A 22,068-nucleotide genomic window follows, 5' to 3' on the forward strand; every position below is an offset into this window, starting at 1 on the left:
TAGAGATTTACCTACAGGCCTGCACGTGAAACCGACGGTAATTATCATCGTGGCATCATAAGGCGGTATACTATAGAACGATGAGCATATGGTTCTCATTTCGTGTTGAAGATAATAACTTACCAGAAACAATGGAAAATGTAGGAAGGACGGGTTAGATTCCTACTCGCAGTGCAGATCTATCTGTGTGTACATACCGTAAATATGATATCACTACATAACAAACGAGCGTTCCTGGGTGCTCTATTGTGGCATTGAAATCCTCTTTCACTTGCACCAAATATATGTCTATTATCGAATTTCAACGAAGGATATTTAAAAATTTTTTTTATTCTGTCCCTGTAGGTTTTATGATGACAGTTTCTTTTATCTAGTTTAATTATCCAGCCCTACAGAAACAAATTATAAATCATCGATCGTCAGCAATAGGCGATTTTCAACAAGCACTATTGGAAATATCTACTAAAATCCGCTTCGTTACTTGACCTTTACCACTTACATGAGCATAGGCGGCTGGGTGAACAGTATTAATGCAAATCTCATCGACGGTCCCATTATACGCAGTGTTAATTTAGCATATAGTTTTGTTGATGCCATCATTATCGCTACTAACGAAGACAAAAGTCCATACGCAGGACTGAACATCTAATACCAATGAAATGGCAAACAACGCCTGGTGCAGCTTCATTCGCTTTGCTCACGCGCAATCTGTTGCGTCTCCACGTTTGGAGCTGGAAGCTCGTAGCGACTGCGCAACATAGGTATGCGTCGATTATGCTTAGTTTTGTGGGCACGTGGACAGATGAGTTCACCGCATAGTTCTAGGCGTCTCATCTGTAGTTTTCTGGGAAGACGGTGGGAAGTATAGGGGAGATTTGGGAGATTTCTGCTTTACCTCTTCCTACCCCTCCATCGTTTCATTGCAGCTCTCCTTTTCACACTATTGATATTAACTGAAGTGGGAAGTCCATTAAGAGGACATAGCCCCTAGTGATTTTTTCTCATATTTCATTATACCTCTAGCTAGCTTTTTCGGGACTAGCACCTCTGTAACGCTTTTTTTCCGGAAACTGTTTCCGTTCGTTTTGCGGCGCATCCAAGGCTAGCCAGTCGCTTTACCCCTCTACTCAGGTGCTCGGACGCTCTGTGGTTTTACCATCTCTTTCGGCTGAATCTAGCAGTTTTCACAGGATTTCCCGTGTATGCCATACCATTACCAATATTGCTACCATTTAGTACGGCGACTATTACTACGGCCTTGCGCACACTTCACGCACCTTGGCGTATGCAGAGAACCTAGCTATCGCATACGAGGCGTAGCCGTTCTTTCATCCGGATACTTCTCACCGATTGCCGTGCCATCCTCGTCTGCCGGGTTGGCAGTACGTGTCGGGAGAAGTGCTGACTTATTACGTAGACTCCCAGTTCTACTGCGAGATGTTGCCGTCATCTCGATAGCAAAATCATTGAAAAATCGTGACGAATAGAAAGAGTGACTTAGTTGTTCCCTTAGTTGCTTTTCATGGAAGAAACGAAGTGATGCGGAGCGAGATTGCCGCGTCGCCTATTCCACCAGCTTTCTCGGCATTAGCGAGACGCCCTTCAAAAACAACACAAGGATTGGCTATAGCTAGCTAGCTAGATAGGGTTGTAGCGAACGATTGCCAATGCCGGGTGAATTGCCTGCTGCGACAGCCCCAATGGAATTCCGACCCCCCAGCTCCACGTCAAACATCGACGCTAGCTTCATGCATTTAATCAAATAAGTGCAGGAAATGAAACAAACTGCCAACAGTGGTCTTCTGGTAGACGAGGCATGGACAACAGCTATGGGCTTTGCCTTGCGCAGCTGCTGTCATTTCCCATTGCATCGCACTGGTGCTCAACTTGTGGCCCCCAATTCACAATTCGCTGTCAGCCGTATGTGATGACTGAAAGCAGCACTTTTGTTCACTACACTCGTCTACGTTTCACTACCGTCACATTGCAGTTGGCTATGGATCGGCTACCGCTTCCGAGCCTTTATCCTCACTTCTGTTGCGATTGCTAGTTGAAGCCAATCAATGTTTTGCTTCGAACAGCGGTCGAAAAAAACTTCAGGCGATTGCAGTAACGGTATGATTTTACCAACGCATCATAGCCCATGCAAACGGAAGCATCGTGGAGTAGGAGAACTTGGAGACGTCGGCAATACGGCGGTTGAATAATTGTATCGTGTCTCATGGGATAAAGCCAGTGCTAGCAGCAGGCATGAATGAAAACTCCTCCTGTTGCCCCATATGGTCGCTTCTACTGTTCTTACTGCATCTGTCCTAGCTACTATTCAAGCCTGTCTTTATTTATTTACGTCCTGTGCGTTCGACAAAGAGGACGAAAGCCGCCTCGGCTAACACCCCTCAAAACATACCAATTTTAACCCAAAAACTAACCAAGCTCACGCTTGCCAGCCAGTCACTAGCGAATTCCTCGGAAATGCTGCCTTCACCAACCATCGTCAAATGGCAATCAGGGAAATTCATACACGGAGCTCGGAAAGGATAAGTACCAATGAGGAGGGTAGATAGAACAACCTGCACTACCAGTTCTGATGGTGGTCCGCTGCAGCGCAGATTTAAGGCAACAAGTACGAACCGGTTCCTTCTCTCCTTGTTCTTTTATTTTCTCTGGCAAACACAGAAACACTGGAGTAAAAAAAACAGTGTACCGAGGGCCGTGGGCAGTAAACATCAAGCCTTGTCCTCTTTCTCATACCACGGCAGAGGGACAGATTTTACAAACCCGGCTTTGTACATTTAGAAAGAGATAGAGAAGAATAGATGGGTGAGGGCAAGCGAAAGAAAACGCAGGAGACTGGATTCCACGCTGTCCCGTCGGGACTGAGTGTGCGTCTCTGTGTCGAATAGCACGCTGCAAACTGTATTAGGCTAGGCTGAGCTCGGCTCGAGTTCCTTAGATTCGGACTGACCCGGCTAGCGGGTTGCCTTTGTCAGCAATGCGAGCTGAGCCCGAGTTGCAGGCTATTGCGAGATTTCAACCAACGCCTTAGGCTGTATGTTCCTTTGTCTGTTCAGTATTTCAAACAGGGCTTTCTTCTTCCGTTGAACTTCATTCGTGACGCACGGCCGGGCTGCGTCCTCATTGTGTCGCTCACTAAAACAGCTGACGATGCTAACCCTGCTGTTGCAATAGGAACCGCATCGCCACCCAGCTTCGCCTTTTGATGGCTTTGTCTGCTCCAGCGTCTGAGCATGAGTGCGTTCGTGAGTTGGCTGGCTAACCCCGCGCAGTGGCTTCGGGGGTGTCGTTAGGGGCCTGACTGAGTTCAAGCCGTCAACAGCTGCCCAACCAGCTAGCCTTCTTTTCAGTATTTGATTTATGTGCCTCGCTGATTTGGAACAGAAGTAAAAATCTAACCGCAGGAGGCGAACACCGTAACGATGACAGGGTAGTTGTTTCAAAGCTGGTTGACGACGAATCTTTTTAAGATTACATATGTTTTCCTAAACAGTATACAGGGCTCCAAAGTAGTAAGGATCGAGCCGAGTTCCGGATGTAGGCAACAGATGGGCGAATCCTTACCCTACCTTTAGCAGAAACCATTAACGTTATCATTTTAGGATGATGACGCAATTTGCAGTTAATATCGTTGAAGTCGAGAAACGAACTCGTGTTACCAACCCGTGGAATTATCCGCCATAATTTGTGCGGTACAGAGTACCGTGTACATGGCAAATTGGCAAAGTTATAGCCGCCATGTCCATAGTCGAACCCTTTGGTACACTACTACGTTTGATTTGTTTTTTTCTTTCGAGTTCAGTCCTTACTTCGTAGCAGAATCTTCAGACTAAACAAACACTGAAATTTGTCCTATACGAACGGATACAGCAAAATGTAGACATTACAACCAGGTGGTTCTTTCGTTTTATTTGGGAGCGAAGATTTCGACAAAAGGTAAAGCGATTTTCTGCCCGTATCTACTGTCTGCTGACGTACACACTATTTGTTCTTTTCCTTTCAGCTTTCTCTGTTCTTTCTCGCTTTAGCTCTGCCTTCGCTAGTTAGAATCTCTTCTGCTAAATAGATGAACTACCATAACCAGTTCCTCTTCCCATTTCTAGTCCTTCCGTTCACCCAACCTTTGCTTGTTCGCAAGCCGAATAATGCTAGCCCAATTTAGCGGAGCATCGGCATTAATTAGTCGGGCAAACTTCCTTCCGAGGCCAAATACAAGTTCGGGTAGGCGTAGGCGGCATTCACAAAGGATTTTTCCCGTTTATGCCACGTCGGCCTCATTTTAACTGTGACTTCGATTCGTTCGATTTTTTTCCGAAAGATGGACAACTTCCACAGATTTGTATGGTACGAAACAAGGACTAGCTTATCTGTCTAGTTCGAAAGTGCAGTAAATGAGCACCAGCAGCAGAAGCGACAACAATTGCGGCTTGTTACCGGCTGCCCACCAAACACAACTAAACAATGGGTACGACGGAGATGAAAGCGCATACTGGAGATAACATCATTTGAGCTATAATGCGGATGGAAAAAAGTCAAACCGACAAATCGGGAGTCTTTGCCGCATATGAGGGACGCACTTGAGAACATTGACGACGCTTGATTTTAGTCGAAAGCGAAACTCAGGATGTTTCAACAGTTCGCCTGCTAGGGACGCACGGTTCTGTGCATTGCATGAAAGTTGTTGCCGCTTGCTGTGAGTAACTATGTGGTGTCTGCGCAACAGTGAAGCCTGATTACTAAGGAGTGTAATTCAGTATAGTACGTCATCATTTTAGCGCTAGCAGCTACCTAAAATTATGTCGTCGGATCTTATCTGAGGAAAACCTCATGATCTGGAAGAATCATAACTACTTGCTGGATGCTTATTAAGGGGTCTCGATATTTCAAGTTTTACGCCCGTTATCGTTATATAGACATTTCATTAGACGGCTGGCTTCCAGCAGGAAACGAAGTGTGTCTATGCTCGGGCTTGAAGTTGAAGTTGAAGATTAATAGGCAAACATGTCACCCGTTAAGCTATCATGGTGACACTGTTGTGTAGCCTATAGCATATTCAGGGACCTTGCTCGCTGTTTCGTTTATAGAAACATGTGAGTTGTAACGTCTTCATTTTTGAAATTATTTTTTTCTATACCAAAAGACACAACTTATGTTAACATCGTGAAACGCATAATGCATGCTTTCTCCCGCAACCCAAACTCATCTACTACCGCATTCTCTATACAGAAAACGTGCCTTGTTGAGGCATATGTTGTGCACTTCGGCAAGATATCAGGGTAATAAACCAGCATTCCTCCACTACCCTACACATGAGCGAAAGCTTGGGTGCGTGTGCGTTCTATTCCAACGTACATATTATCACTCTTTAAATAAATGGTTGCTATTTCCAGTAAGAAGAACTGGCAGAAGGCTGACAGCAGGCAGCCAGTCAGGCATCGTCGGTCTGTAGGTGTTGGGAATGTATAGAGAAAATAAAAAATTTCCATAGATGTGTACGAAAAGATGACTGAGTTTGCTCCCATCTAGACCAAGACTTCCCGCAGAAGCATCAGCAGCGGAAGTATTGAAGCCTCGCTCGATGATCCCGGGAGTCTTACTGGAGAAGCGGATATTTCGTCGAAAAAGACAGGGCATAATGGCGTAAGATAGGACAGGGCCGCAGTGAGCAACGGCTGAGAGGCCAGCGAACTCCTCGCACTCCTCGACCATTCCCTTGTCGCCCGCGTATAGCCTGCAATCTGTCCGCCGGCACCTTGGCCGCTACGTCCGCCGATGCTTTTCAGTTTTAGGACTCTCAAAGCGTCACCCTTCGAGTCGCGCCAAGTCAGTTAGTTGTCAGCCAACTCGGCCAAGTATGCTTTACTTCTTCCTGCGTCAGCCTCAAACGTCCTAGGGAAAAACCAAAGGTCACCGAATAGCCTAAGCCTGCCGAGTCTAGGCCCTTCGTGTGAGACCTCTGGGGCAACGACGCCACTGAAGGCGGAGAAGGCACTGGTGGCAGTGCTTCTCTTGGTTGTTTCGCGCAGAGCGGCGTAAGTATTCTCTGTTCTATTCAGGCCATTGCACTGCAAGCGGGGCGACGTCGAAGTCGGGCAAAGGAAGGAATTGGATAGAAGCAGTGGTATCAGCATAGAACGAAGAACCCTTCATCTTCCCTGACTACCATTGCTGCTGCGTAGTACTAAGAATAGTGCTACTATTATTACTAGGGTATTAGTACGTAGAATAGGATAATGCATAACATAATAGTGCTGCATCGGTACTACCGTAGCAGTTTATGCTATGGCGACAGTAGCGTCGCTACCCGACAGAGTCCACGATCTGGTTTTCTTCCTAGTCAAACAGTAACAGCAAGGTGATAGCTTGCGTGCTGTAGAGTTCGCAAAAGACAAACGGTGACACAAACTTTCTCGCCATTGGTCTCTTCGTTGCTATGACCGATGTTGCGGTCACCGCAGCCATAGTACCCATCGTTAGTATCGATGCCTTCGCCGCCTGCCCGTCTAAAATGACTAGCGGTATACACGAGTTCAGAAGACGTTGCTGGCACACATGTCGCTGCATCATGTAGCAGTTTCAGACGACGTCGCTTTCGACGTGTCTCCGCTCTGCTGAGGTCTCTCAATTACATGAGGAGAATCCGTCGTCATAGCGAGAGCAGCCGACTATCCAACTACAAATGACATACGAGCACATGGATGAGTCTAAGAGAAAAGGATGAAAAAGAGCGGCTGAATGAAAGGCAGAAAAATAGTCACGGATGAGCGGAGAATGGCCTTCGAGGTTTTTCTAACTTTCTTTCCTAGTTCCTTCATAGCGGTCTTTACAAGGCCTTTCTTATCACCTTATATGCTGATGGCCGGCTGGGCGCCAGAACGACTAGTCTGCTGACTCGCTGTTACTAGCCTTGGGTTCATCTCTATAGAAGAGGTTGGCTATGACCACTACCGGCGAAAAGGTGCGCTTCGATTTGGCGGTAAATTTCGAGAAGCATCTCCGTGCTGTAGGCTTGAAGCACGAATAAACTAGAGTGACTATCGCCGTGAAACGAGGCGGAACAATGAAAAACGCAAGAACTCGAGGGGCTATAATATTACCAACAGAAATCTGACCCTGCTATGGCCTGCTTCAGTTCTGCTTGAATAATCACCAAAAGACAACTGACTGCCAAGAAGCATTCGTTTTCTGAGGTACTAAAGTTCGTAATTGGCGAACTGGCCTGCTTTTCCAAATCGTGCCTTAAGTCTGAGTGCCACACAGGGAAGGCAATCAGATAGCCGCTCGTTCGACAGCAACAATCAGATGGATTAGTACTGGGGCTGCAGGCTTACTAAACGAATTGTTTTCCTTTAATGGCACAGTCGTGGACACAAATACAGTGCAATTATCCAGAAAACTTTTGCAGGCCTACGTAGATTCGAATAAGAAGCCTTCTCTCAACCACATCGTCAAAGTTATTCACCGTGCAGCAAAATATAAAACATTCCTTAAGCTTTTTTTTTTAAGTGTAGAAACTATTACAGCTACTACTACTAGTAACGCTAGTGGTGCTGCGAGTGCTACCGCTAGCTAGTAGAATGGTCAGACTGGCTCGCGTGTGCGATACCAAAAATACCACCACATGTCACAGTACTTACTTCCAAGCAGCGTAACGGTAGCAAAAAGAATAGCAGGGCAACGAGCAAAGCGCACAACGATTAAAGATGCGAAGGAGTAGCAACTCTGTTTGGGGACGGGGACATTTATTTTTCCGATGCTAGTGACAATGTTTGTAGTGGCCACCGTTACCACCCTGATGGCAATGTTTGTGATGGTCGCGATGGTACGAAAACTTCTTGTGTTTGCGTTTCAGTGTTGTTACAGAGAAGGGAAAAGGAGTAAGAACCTAAAGCGCCGGACTTACCAGAAGAAGTTTCGGCACGGGGGTAGTTTTAAGTGGCTTAGGCCGTATTTGTCCCCTTTTTCGCGTTGGCTAGTATTGCGCTGTCCGCAACGAGAGAACGTGTGCGGTCTTTTCGCTTGCCTCGCAAACGAAGAAAGATGAAGACAAATGTAGTCACTGACGCCGCTGCTCGCTGTATGTATCAGAGGCCAGAATCCACCTTCTTTGCACCTATTATCTAGAGTTCGTTGGACACGATCACGTATCTTTCCCGCTCTTGCTGACTACATCCTCTATTCTCTTCTACCATGTAACACGCATCATCAAAACAGCGTTAGCTAAAAGGGGCTATTGAGGTCATTAGGCAACACATTTACCAATTTAGGTTCATCATCACAACTCGATGTACATATGCAGAAGGACAACGAGCAGCAATACTTTGGTACGGTTGTCCCGTCTCCCATTTTATTTGCGACCGTTCTCACCTATGATGCTGTGTGGGTAAATATATTCGCTAAGAAGTGTTTGAAGAGGCGTTTTTCCTCGATTTCGGTATGCCATATCTGTTGTAGTTAGCATGGTTCCTCGTGAAAATAGCAGAATTAGCAGGCCAACGCCTCTTGTAGCGGCACGCAGATGGTTCGAGCGGCCCAGCATCTGCTTGTTAGAGCTCTGTCTAAATGAACTTTCCGGTTTTTGCAAAGAAACGACAGTATTTGTTTATCTGTTAATACGGCAAGTGGTAACTGAAGTCGCTCTGTAGCAGTGACAGTAGTAACAGCTGGAGAAGAGCTTGCGTTCAAGAGCCGACCGGTGAGTGACCGAATAAGTGTTGTTACTTTTCACTCCAAGCAACTACAATATGACTAGAACTGAATATGTCTAACAGTCTCTCACACAACAACTTTTTTCCTTGCTTCTCGTCCCCTTCTATTTTTTATATCGCCGGCCGCTTCATTTTTGCTTCTAGTATTTCCTGTCCGTATCTCACACATATCTGTACTCTAGGCAAGGAAAAAGAAGACTGGTAGCTGCAAGTCGCAGTGTGCAAGGGCATTTTGGATTGGGTAAACGTTGGACAGAGTGGAGGATGAGGAAATAACCCTGCATAAAGGGCTAGCACGCGGATGAGACCCATAAGAAGAGTAAATAGAAACAACAGTAGCTGCAGCAGCATGAAGCGGCTGTTGCTGTCACAAACAAACTGTCACCACCAAAGGCATACCAGTGGACCAGTCGGCTAGCACGACAAATGACCGGCGTCGCAAGCATCGAAAAACCTCGTAACATGTGGGGTTGGTGGCTACAGTCTGCACTAGTAATGTTACTGGAAGATGGTCATGGCAGTACAGAGGTCCAGTAAACGCACTCCCGGATAGCCGGGAAAATTGAGCCGAACACAAGGGCTTGGGGGGTGAATGGAGGAATAACCAGCGGAAAACCGACATGAACAAGAAATAATAATTCCCTAATGGCAAACAATGGCATATTTTTATTAAAGGACGAACACTACCAAGTCATTGCCATAGATGCTCTACGAATGCTAACTTGCTGTCTGCAAGTCCACCAGCGCCATGACCGCTAACTCGCTAGGGGCACGCTGGGATCGACCGGTCAGGACCACGACCCTGGACATGATTCTATCTATGCCTAGAGCCGTCTCTAGTATGGTGCGTATAAACGACGATGACTTTATGAGCAATGTCTCTACAACAGAGACACTTTTGGGCCAAATCAAATAACGCAAAGATGCCGCACAATACGACAGAGAGAAACTAAGGACTTCAATGTTCCGGATAGTATTAAGTATTGTTCTGTACTGCAGCCTTTGATGCCTACGCCTATCCATAAACCCCTTTGTTCTACATACCCCAGAAGTTCTCTCCGTGCTTGACCGCATGATGCCGATGGTACGCGACGCCGTGTCGTACGTCATTCCTATCACGGAGACGCTGAGATCAGTTGCAATAGTCCATGTTGTTTGTATCCGACGAATCTAAGTCATGTTATTACCCCATTCCATTGCTTCGTTCCCTCGCGCCAGCCTGCCAACAGCGCCAGACAACGGTAATCACGGCGCCTCTAGTTGACGGATTGCAATTAAATAAATTACACTGTAATAAAATTCAACTGCAGTGACAGCTTCAGTAGCCTCTCGTGACTGCCCGCTAATGCTCTGCGTGTGTATGCATCGCTCGATCAGCTTGGCTGCCTTTGTACACCGACCGTGGTTAGCTGAGGCCGACGCCACTGTCGCTACCACGATCACTCGACATCGTTGTTGCATCGCTTTGCCGCTCGGTTCACGGTGCATGGACGTACCGCGTTACAGAAACAGACTGCCGCCACCGGCAGCTGGTCAACAAGGAGAAAGAGATTATAATAGCATTAGACTAGATGCCAGCTTCACAGCCTAACTGTGTTGGTGTAACACAGCAGAAGCAACGATTTTGATGGGGCCATAGGACGATGACGAAATCAGTGGAGGGAAGCTCGTTCCTGCTACAAAGCCCAAAGCATGTCCTTACTTACTGAACAATTACCGTTACGCGAAGTGCGGTGTCGTTCGTATCGACCGTATGTTGCAGAGTTCCATTTAGCGAATGAGCCCAGGAAACGAACGATGGAGCTGGCCTGTCTCGCAAAAGGCAATTTGATCTTAGACATCACACGAGATGAGAGAACCGTGTAATGTCGTTGGGTGCTTTTGCAATTCTTTCGATTTTAGTACACACCTTTCGTACACAAAAAAGAAATATCCAAAGTGAATGGGAAAAATGTACAGAAACATTCACCCCAAGCTTTGCCCTTATTCTTGGCTTCTCTGCGTGTAAAAATGCAGGTGGGTCGCACGTAGTCAATGGGTTGAAACATGCAATTATCATTTGTCTAACAGTTGGTTGTTGTTCTTTTTTTGTTTTCAGCAACTGCCAAGTGTTATCATATTAGTTCGGCCATACGCAGATATTGCATATAATTTCGCTCCTTCGTCCTTCCCGGACCCTGGCATCATATACGTCTCCGTCCCTCTCGCGGGGGTTGGGAACCACGACGGCGGGATCGGCAATGTCATTCGCAATATTCTGGTATCTCATATTTGCAGAAAGGCAATATAACGCCGACAATGGCCTCGAAAGAAGACTCGCTGTTGCAAGGAGCAAAAAGAACCGCGTTACGCTGCATCGTACCATCATTTTCTTGTGTTTTCGCAGTGCCAGCAACCGTTGAAACGGCTGTGGAGGGCAGTAAAAGATTGGCTATGACAATTTTGCTCTGGGGTGTCGATGCTTCTTGTTACATTCATTTGCTCTTCGCCTTCTTACCCTTACTTGTACTTATTTTGCATTACATAAACAACGAACCGAAAGCAATGTTTTTGTACACTACGGAAAACAACAATTTTCAAATTAGTTACTTATCGCTTTCGCCTATTGCCCTGAAGGGCTTCTGAAATATTCTGTATTCTATCGCAGTAAATTATATGTGACAATTCCAAAACTGGTGTTCCCTGCGATGGACATCAACGCAAACCAATCCGTAAAACGTTTTCAAACCCTTTTCATCTATGAAGATTATCGAAACGCTACGTGGCCGATTTTCGGATTGCAACAATCCCGCATCGAATGTTGGACCATCGTTGTATTATGATTATAACAATATTATAATGAATCATACAAACCATACAAAGATATTTTTGGATTAACAGGCGCCGATTCTGTACGTTGGTGGGGTGGCAATAAGAATAGCCACGTCATCACAGAACCCAGCCCAGCCCCTGTTAGCGACAGCCATCGTTCCTGCCCACGTTCAACTTCGGGGGATCCTAGCGTCAACAGCAGGAAGCCTTAAATTCAGTTACTGTAACAGCCTGCAACAAGTAACACTCTAGGTGTAGTTGTCGCGCGGAAGACAACGAACGCTCTGCCTGTCGCTTGCAGATACTTCGTTTTTACGTCCCCATACGCTCATTCACGATGGAGTAGCATGCGTTTTTGCGAGACGTCCCCAGAAGATTCGGTTTTAAAGTGCTTCGTTCTAAAGGCCTTTTTTTTTCCATTGCCAACTCGTCTGATGCAAGAGACGAGATACCCGATGGATGTTTTAAGGGCAGTGGAGGCGGCGAAAGATAAGGTCTTCTACCGTCGACCAGCCTGCTCACCCCATACAGTGGCAATATACAAATACTGCTTATTTCATAGAGCTTTGATTATAACTGTCCACTCATTGCCGCGGACCCTTACGTGGTCAGTCGTTGCTGCCGGCGTGCCACTCATTTATTTATTCCTCTCCCATCATAGCGTAAATCTCTTTATTGCGTTTCCTGCTTTAGCAGAGTCCCAGTCTTTGCGTTCTCACATTTTCTACATCCTTCCATTCCCATTATTTATCCACACCAGGCAGGGTAACCATTTTGCGCCTTTACTATTACCGTCTCATCATATATACCTATAGTGAGAGCCCCTTCAGCACAACTCGTACGCAGGCTTCACGAGCTGGCCCAAAGTTCAAAATCAAACAGACAGTCTTACCTCTGTTTCGTCATGGAATCACCCGACCATTATCATGGGATGTGCGCAACACCTGCATTCCTGTTGATACCTGTATAAACAATGGCAATTATCATCGGCCTGATCAACGCCTAAGACGAGGTTTGTTTCTCAGCCCTGCAGTGAGACTTCACTAAAGTTAGCATGATTCTGGCCTTACCATCTGCCATCGGATCTGGTCGCAATTTTCCGCTGAACTGGACAGCTTTCGTTTGCATGCTAGATGGTTGCTACTTCTTTCGTTATATATAAAATCATTGATGATGTATAAAAAGCTCCGACGATAGAACGTACAGAGGTATGGCCGCGCTTTGGCGGACCTGCCAACCATCCGTGTTGGCTACTAGCTCTCGTTTGAACTAAGAAACGTAGCTGGCTGCTCTTATTGCTCTCAGCAAGTCTGCTGCGGCAGCGCGGTATTGACTGGCACTAACGTCGGCACTAGGAAAAGCAGGACGTTTGCGTTAGTGACAGAAAGAAAGAAAAGGGGTGAAAATAAGGGCTAACTGCTGCTGCTGTGGTGGGGCGAGCTCGTTTTTAGGCAGCACAAAAACGAGGTAAGTTTGTGTTGCCAGGTGCCAAGAAAGAAATCTAAACAGAAAATAGTGGCGCACGCTAGCAGTAGCAGCGAGTATCTGCGCCGGAAAGGTGTGGCAGCAGCCTAGGCCCCGGCCTCGATAGGACTCGCAGGCTCGACTACCTGCTACTCAGCTGGACTCCGCGCGTTCAGCCGTCGAAAGAAATGCACCGGAGCACCAAGCAGTGGACGATGGGCCGTGAGCGCCAGCTCGAGGAAGGTTTTTCTGTATTCTACGAACTTACTATCTCCGCAGGCTCGTCGGTCCTTTAGTCGGTCGGTTCTCGGCCGACGTTAGGAGTCCGCGACACATCCCGCTTACTCTCTTCTCGTTTTCCCTTCGACGCTTCGAAAGCGCGTGGTGTTCCACAGCATAAAGTCACGTTAGATTGTGCTCTCACCCGACAGACGAAGATGCAAAGGAGTGAGCCTGTTTTCCCTATTTCCACCCTCATCGTCCTTCTTTTCAGTTTCTTTTAGCAACACATCGATCTAAACAGCGGATGCTCTGCGCGGCCTGAGTCCGGCCTCTACTGCTACTGGCAATCCGACGACTTTATCCGGTGTCCGGCGACTCGGATAAATTGCCGAGGCTTTCGTGATATCGCTATAGTAAGGGAGTTATTTTCGTGCAAAGTTTTAGCATCCAAAGTAGTAGGCGCCGTTGTATACGAGTGTACGATGAAGAATAATACAATGCATTAGATCGATTCTCTCTCCGTAGCTCGTTTGCCTGCAGTGCTTTTATGTACAGCAGCACTTCCATCAGCTGACGTCGTCTTAGCCCTTAGGGTTTGGATCTTTCAAGAAAGCATCATTTTGCTTGTAAAAGGGCAGGGCACTAAAAAGCTTTAGATCTTTGTACAGCGTATAAGCGTTAGTCACGTAAAGCATATCTTAGTTTGAAAGCAACACAATATTTCTAAGGTGTCCTGAAATCGGCCTGCACATATTCCGTGTCCTCATGTATATACATCGAGAAAAAGGACAGCGAAAACGAAATAGATATGCTCGTTCGCAGCATTTGCATATATATTTCCAGTAAACCTCTAAATTTAAAAATTGTGGCTCTAAACTCTTTTTTCGCGTACACTTCAGCCCCAGACCACCAGATGTATAGATGAAATTCTGTGTGGGTCATCTGAAATAAAAAAAAAAAATCACTCTTTGTATCGTACCCTAAACCAGCAAAGATTCCATTGATACTTCGCTCGTCAAAGGGTCATTCTACAATTGCCAACGCCGTTAAGAACAATCCTTGTATACTGATATCCTTTTTTGCTGTACGCATCCGAATCGTTTGACAGCAACTGTACAATGCGATCGAGAGTCAGTAATGCGCCCATTGCGGAAGGCCACATTTAATTACGTGTATAGCCACAGCAGCCTTTAACGCGCAAGTGCTTAGTGCATGACCATGAGCCAGAGCGATGCGAAGTGAACGGAATCCGGAATCACGAACTTGCGGGGCAGCTTCCAAACCCTCGATTATCGGTTAGGGAGCCCCTGGCAGTGACGTTCAGACATGTATGGACCTGATTTAGCTAGCCGGAGGTGCTGGTAATGGTTGTGACCGTAGCTAGCAACCCTTAATTTTATTGTCACTGATTGTTGCTGGTACGGTCAGTACTTGCGTATGGGCCAAGTTTCTGCGGTTAGTAAACTCAGAGGCCATTGTTAACGCTGTCTCAGTGATCTGAGTGGCTTGGATCTCTACGGTGGCAGGGGATAATTATCAGCATTGGCGAGCACTTTGTGGGACTCTACTCATTCACGGGAAACGTCTAAACTGGATTAACAGTCGCCACCGAAAATAAACCAAAAAATATGCGCGACACTTATGTGAAATATAGTAAAACAGAAATATAGGAAAAAAAAACGCCAACTGAATATATCTTTGCAGTGATCATACTGCTGTAAGGCAGTAATGCATTCCCGTATCAGCAGAGCACCGTTCATTTACGAAAAGGAGCGAACTGAGGGGCATAAGCCGCTAGAGTCTCCGAATTTGCTAGTGCCCAAATACGCTTGCTCTGCTATGAAGCTTGGAGACCGAAACGAGCCTGGGAACCTAGCTCGTACTTCAGCAGATACCATCACGTTCACACCAACTGTAAACCCAATGCCAAGCTGAACCCGACATCAATGCGAAGACACAACGTTAACCTGTTCACAGTTGCACGCTCTGTCAGCAAGTTGTTGGCGATAGTTTTAATTAGAATTGGGGTGATGTAACAACGGCGCGGACAGTACGAATCAACGAACAACGAAGACCACATGAAGCTAACGTGTGCAAACCAATGGTAGCGTTCTTTGTCCCAGGGCTGGTGATCGTGGTAAACGTTTCGATGTTAACCATGACCATTTTAATGCTACATAAAATATTATAAAATCGCGCGCCGTAACTTTGGCCAGCATTTGGCGGGTCGCCGTTCTTCTCTCTACGTTAGCTTGTACCGAGTGATCGACCCTAGGTGAGAACTCCGGGACGCTGTAGGCTGCTTAGTTACCTTCGCCATTCTTTAGAAAAGCGATAAACATGCTAACTGCCCAACCGCGCCTTCCCCTTTACCTCCTGACATCTGAGAAAAGCTTGGCCGGTAATGGCTCTGCACCTAACAGAAAATAGACTGTTTGCTTCAAGACAATGCACTCCATTTGATACTGACAGTTATATCAAATGGCGACGATTGGGTCTTGGTCTGAACATGCTGAACACAGCAAACTTTGGGATTTGGGTCGAAGTCAGATAGGGTCAAATTATGCCGGGCCGCAGGAAAAGATGCTAAAGTAGGCGCGGATTATAAGGCAAAAATGAGGAAGATAGAAATAAGGAAACCTCAAAGCGTTCTCCTTTCTTGTTCGCCGGGTATCTGCGGGTTCTTCGTGCACAAGGAGAGTACCTTTCCTTCTCTGCTGCATAACTTGTCCCCTGCCCGCGTGCACTACGATGTGAATGAAACGACAGTTGCAATTTTCCAGAGCATTGCAGCACAAGTAACAGACACGATAGTCGTTTGAACAGCAGCAACGTGAAGCTTTGCAAAGTTAACGAGCGTAGAGAAATATGAAGGACGCACACCAGAAATCACTGGTCCATCCCGTTTATAACAGTTCACTCAGAGCATACGTTCTAGTAGCAGGTCCTACAGTAGAAGGAACTCCATCTGTCAGTCCATCCAAATTGAGCATGAACCAGTGAGCGCGATAAGGGGCAGCCCATCGTTGTATGTATGTATGTATGTATGTATGTGCACCGATGATAAACCTGGTACCGCCGACTGCTAGGCAATTAGATAAATATCAAGACTTTTGTACGAAACAATGGATTCATTTGCGATGAGAACTGTGCAGCGGAGTATTACGAGTTGAGAATTTTCTGGAAGTGTCTCCCTAATAGCGTTTATACTGCATTCAATAAGAAAGGCGCAGTTTTTTTAAATGAGAACCCCATTTTTGTATTATTGTCGTCGTGAGCGCTGTTAAGCGAAGAGCAGAAATTCATTTGTTTATTCAAAGCCATTTCTTTTGGTGGACCATCGTTGACAAGATAGACGTGACATTACTTAGGAACAATTGTTAAGGAACCATTGTCTTGACACGACACCGCACTATAGACCCGTTCGTTTTATAGTTTCCGGTGCTTTCGTGAACAGCCTACGTGGTCCAATTTCTTCCAAACTTCACAAGCCGTCCGAGTTCATCGTCTGCTCCATGGACCACTGCTGCCATCAGTCGCTAGGACTGCGACCTGGATTCCGATGTCATACTCCCTAAGAGCAGGAATCCGCTGGCGCTGCTCCGCTCTCTATTGTGCACCGCATCACTCCCTCGTTTTTGCTACATAGGCGAAAACTAGCTAAGGCCGAAGCTTCGAGTGCAATTCACTTCCACCTATAGTAACCTAACTGGCTGGCTAACAATGATAAGCAGATTGCCTTAACTTTGCTCAGCTTCTCGTGCGTATATCCGTCCCTCGTTCGATGCAAATAATTTTGTCGTCTACGTGCACACACGCGTTACCCTGCCATACAATATTTTTCTTTTGTCTCATTTGCTACGTAGCTAGTGCCGCATTATACTACTATATTATGCTTTACTGGTTCCAAGAGACGGTTCACCCGTTTTAGAGTTATGATCGCTTACGATGAATAATGTTCGAAGAAAGCAAATGGGGTACATCCGACAGAACGTAAAAACTAAAAAAAACAAAAACATTACAGGCGTAACACTTCTCATTTCGACGACGACGCCGTCATCGATTTCCTCGAATTCTCTGCAACGATAGCAGTTTGTACTGCTGATGCTACCACTCCCTCCTAATTCGTTTTTTGCTGTTTCTCTCGTTGTCGCGGTGTTTTTCGCAGAGATCTTACCACGTGCGTGATTCAATTCCTACGTCGTCTGTTCGCATCGTCGTTTGGTATTCCTTCAACATTTAAGACTCAAGTGTTTCTTCTCCCACTTTCGTACGTGTACCACGCACGCAGCCCCACCCGTTGCAACAATGAAACAGCAACGAACACGACTACCACCGCTAAAACGTTGATAGGACATGAAGGAACTTCACCTCGGAAGCTTATATTTACACACACACACACGTATGTACACTACGTCGTCAAAAAAAAGTCCACGTTTTCAATCCGAAAATGAAAATTCGCTACTTAATTAATTGATAGCCTATCACATTTTTTCCGCTAAAACTATAATCTCATCACTGTACTTCTTTTGAACGAATCTTAAATTGATCGATTCCTGCCTCCCGTCATTGAAACTAAATGAACCTCATCAAGCGAGTTCTGTAAAGACAGAAAGAAAATTATAGTCTGACGGCGCAAGATAAGCTATACGGTAGGCACGTTGAAGTTTTCCACCCTGGTTCTCTCGATTTTTTCCGAGTAACAATACATATATATGATCTGACATTGTCATGGTGGAAAACAACGATTTGCCTGCTCACTCTTTTTTGTAATGACTTGTTGTGATCTTATTATTAATTGTTGTAGAGATCCAAAGCAGTTATTCTCTTCCAGGCGGCAGCAACTCCATCCTACGGATCTGTTCCATTTTCACCAAACCCATAGGATCACCTTCTTCGAAATTACTCTGGGCTTTGCCACAGATTGGAGTACATTTGTTCAGTGTTTCTCTTTCATTGTTATTGTGTGTAATACACTTCTCTATCATCCATGATCAACTGTATTAAAGATCTCGATCTCGGTACGCTTTTGTAGAGTTGCGGTCGTAAATTTACCGTCAAGAAAATTCTTTGTTTATTAGTAATGAATTTTTGTAGCTAGCGTTCTCCAAATGGTTTAAAATTGTTCGGTTGAAGCTATTTTTGATCGATATCATGGCTACTCAAGCGCTAGCCTATTGTTAACTTCCGCAATAATTTCAATTTTTTCCGTAATAGATCAACCATAAGGAGGAGCATGTCCTAGATGTCCAGAACAAATTATACATATACCTTCGGGCCAAATGATGCATCTCAATTATAAATATCAGCATTTTTTTTTAATAATCTTGCAACATTTGTGCCTTTATCGTAATAAAGTTCTAAAATAAATAATAGAAGAAAACTCAGCTATCCTTAAGGCGCGGTATTTTAAGTCCGAAAATAGGCGGTCCAAGGACTTCAGCACATTGACTACTCTACCAAACCTCAGTTTTTAAAGAACACTAAAATCGTGCGACCTACATTACCCGAGATTTGTGACTTTAAAGCATCTTCGCTAGAAAAATTGTTAATATATTTTCGAAAACCAAGTATACATATAGAAGTTGTCACCTGCGGAGCAACAAAGACAAAGGCTGTTACTACTACTACTACTACTACTGTCGCTTCCAGAAAAGAACTGTGCCATTCTTTACAACGGCACTGGGACGCGGGACGCTTCTGGATTGAGCGGTGGTGACGTCGGCGACGTTCTCCACGTTGCTGCCATTGACGCTGACTTGCCCCTGACTTTGCCCGATCTAGCTCAACCTCAGCCTTGGTCCCTACCCGTTCCTTCTTTAGCGACGGCAATACAGACTGTATAAACATGATGAATGGGCGGTAATTTGTGTCTTAGAGGTTCTCCCCTGGGGGCGGTTGCAAACAGTGAAAGAGAAGAATGTCCTCTTTTTTTGTTCGTGCCATCTCCAGCGGTACCACCGCCCCGTCGCAGCTGATCCTGCCACCTGCCTACATTTCTTGGCCTTGTGAACGCCAGCAAAGCGCGCGGATAGATGGAAGGAAGGGCGACGAAACCTAAGGCGAAATCTCTGTATAGGGCCGTGGGTAGGCCTGCCTCACCCCTGAAACTGGTCCTGTTTCCATCATAACGCGTTTGTTGTCCACTGACCCTGAGGGCTGTCCTACGAGTATGCTGACTGTTCACCTACTGAATCCTGACACCAGTATGACCAACGAAAGAACCATCAGTAGTAATAACGAAGACTTGTAGCAACGATGAAGGGTAGTACGGGGCAAAGAAAAGCCTCTGAAGAGACCCCTGTTTAGCCAAGCGCACCCTAGGGATCTGCCAAAACGCAGTTGGACTGCAGGCTAACGGAAGAGTTCCTGCGCTTGTCCGTTGGTTTGTTCTTTTCTTCACATACTTTTCTCAAGCGTACCAGCCTACTTCCTGCCCAGAAGAAGATAGGTGACAGAATGTGCCCGTTTTTGGCGCATTCAGTACGGTGAGGCTGGCTGTAAAGCTATTTTTATTGCCGTAGCCGAGGGCGAACGTAGCAACGACGAAATGACGTAGAAAAGATTTGCCTTACGTTGACTTCCAGCTAGCCGATCGGCCTCGGCGTCGTCATTTTTGACACAAAAGCTGAAACGACGTAAAGTAACTGTCGATTGTGTAGTTTTCACGTCAAAGAAAATCAAGACTGCGTTATGCAAAATATTACCTTGTTTCTACTTGAAAAAAAAAAAAGAACACAAACCAAGTCGTTCTCATAGGACGAATCCTGATACCTGAGTTCGATGCGTGTAAATATCATAATATAACGCAAACTCAGACCAGATTTCGGTATTGACTATTGTTTACGAGTGCAATCGAACTCAATAGTAATGCTTGTAAAAGTTATGGTTTGGACGTAGTTTGTTTGTATGTATTGATATTTACAACGGCAATAATAATAATAATACTGTATGCGAAAGACAAATGGCCAACGTTCAGTAGTAGAATACCGTATTCGAATATCCCGAATTAATTATCGTTCGTATGCCATTTGTCCGGTGACGCTCACTAATGAATTTGCTTCAAACACAGAGCTCTGTACGTTCCTTAAAGCTTATGTTAAATTACACACATATGCATACTTCGGCTGAGTTAATTTTAATAAACTTTGTCCAGCGAACCTTTATCCTAAAGGATGCGAGGCCTTTTACCTGTCTTCTCAAAATCGAGCCAACTGCTAACAGATTCTGATTGTACAAGATTCTTATACAGACACTCGGCTTCGCGTGAAGGTATGCTAACAAAAAGAAGGCGGGCTTCATACGCGACTTGTGTAACTTACTTTGCAATCTTTAGACGTTCAATCGACAGCGGGCTGTAATACACCGGAGAAAGACCACTTACTCAAGTTAAAAACACGTAGTCGGACGACCGTCTGACATAAAAGAGACCGGCCAAGCTATGAGTGACCGAGGCGCAGTCCTAGCAGTAATGTAGCGGCGGCGAGAAGGCCAGTAGCGAGCAAGGCAGGCTCCCTCTCAACAGGACAAGACGTAAAGGGACACTGAGAGAGAAGTCGAGTGGCAGCAGGGTCACCTACTGAATTATATTGCTTTGCTACTTCTACCCACTTCGATATGATCTTACAGTCCAACTAACAGCCATCAATTCTACCACTAAAGCCATGACTGCTTCAGCAAGCCACATTTAAACATGCGAGGTAACATCATATGCTCTGTCGTGGCAGGACTCCGCCAGGAACGGAAACGGCACAAAATCCAGCCACGTCGATGATTCGATGCGTGCAAGCTGTCTCCATTTGAACGCAACAACAGCTGTAGTAGTAGCGCCTTCTCGCACAGTTCTGTTTGTGCTGGTGTTGCCAGTGGCCCAGGATTGAGCCCCCATTCGCTGGTCGGCCGCTGAATCTTCCAAAGCCACTGACAGAATCGACTCGCTCGTCTTCGTGAGTCTGGCACTTGTGCTTTACAGGCATTTATGCAATAGCGCCATCGCTTGGTATCTTCCTGCAGTAAGCAGACACGGCCTCACACAGGGCCGAGCAGATAGGCCGTGTTAGCCAACTTCGATCAACTTCTTTGTCCTCTTCCTCACTCTATCTATATACAGGATACTGAGTTACTCCCATAGCTCAAGACAGCGGCACCAACAGCGGTAGGTTCAGCAATTCAATGCACAGAATGCTATATTATAGTGGGATAGGCAGAAGGGGTACTGCAATAAAGGGACGGATACAGAGGTCGTATCGTCCGTCAAGGATTCTCCACGAATAAGCCAAGTTCCGAGTCACTGTTTTGATTTTTCAGAGCCGAGCGCGGCATTGGAACTACTAAAAGGGCCGAGCAAAGCCAGCAGAAGCAGCAGTAAAAGCAACATACATCAGCAACAAGTGTAGCAGTCTCGCGCAGGTTGGAATCCCCATAAGGCCTGGGCAAGTGCCTCAGAAGTGGGGTGCGCGCCGGGAGAGGGGAAAGCTTTCGATAGGGGAAGTACGATAGAACGAAGAAAAAGTGAATGCCTCGGGGTTTTCGGTACAGAAGCTAGGAGTCTTTTCAGGCGATGAGCGACGGGACAAGAAAGGCCAGCCTCGTCGTTATTATCCATGTTGGGAATCGGGAGTCGGCATTCCTAGCGAATGCTCAAGGAATTTTGTCACGGGAAGCAGCTTGCCGCGAACTGCACTTCTGTACGTTGTTTGACTGGTGCTGCTGCTGCGGGCATCTGATTCTTCACTTAAAAGACCATCGGTGAGTGCGCTTCCGCCGAGAGCCATGTTTCCAGATCTTTACCCACCTCCTTTTGTTCACACTTTCTTTCCCTTTCTCTACGCCCTCTATTAAAACACTA

The 22,068-nt window shown here is 46.0% G+C and overlaps 1 protein-coding gene and 1 long non-coding RNA gene across 3 annotated transcripts in view; one reads left to right on the forward strand and one right to left on the reverse strand.

The window, feature by feature from the left end:
• Nucleotides 1–22,068, reverse strand: part of LOC111261861 (band 7 protein AGAP004871) — a 329,925-nt gene that overhangs the window by 135,207 nt on the left and 172,650 nt on the right. The window lies entirely within an intron of this gene.
• LOC147753271 (uncharacterized) lies at nucleotides 16,285–20,393 on the forward strand. The gene is made up of 2 exons (XR_015311695.1): nucleotides 16,285–17,622; nucleotides 18,055–20,393. It is a non-coding gene; the product is annotated as an uncharacterized LOC147753271 (long non-coding RNA).

Source organism: Varroa jacobsoni, unplaced genomic scaffold (genome assembly GCF_002532875.2).
Source record: "Varroa jacobsoni isolate VJ856 unplaced genomic scaffold, vjacob_1.0 scaffold_602, whole genome shotgun sequence".
In the NCBI taxonomy this organism is placed as follows: domain Eukaryota; kingdom Metazoa; phylum Arthropoda; class Arachnida; order Mesostigmata; family Varroidae; genus Varroa; species Varroa jacobsoni.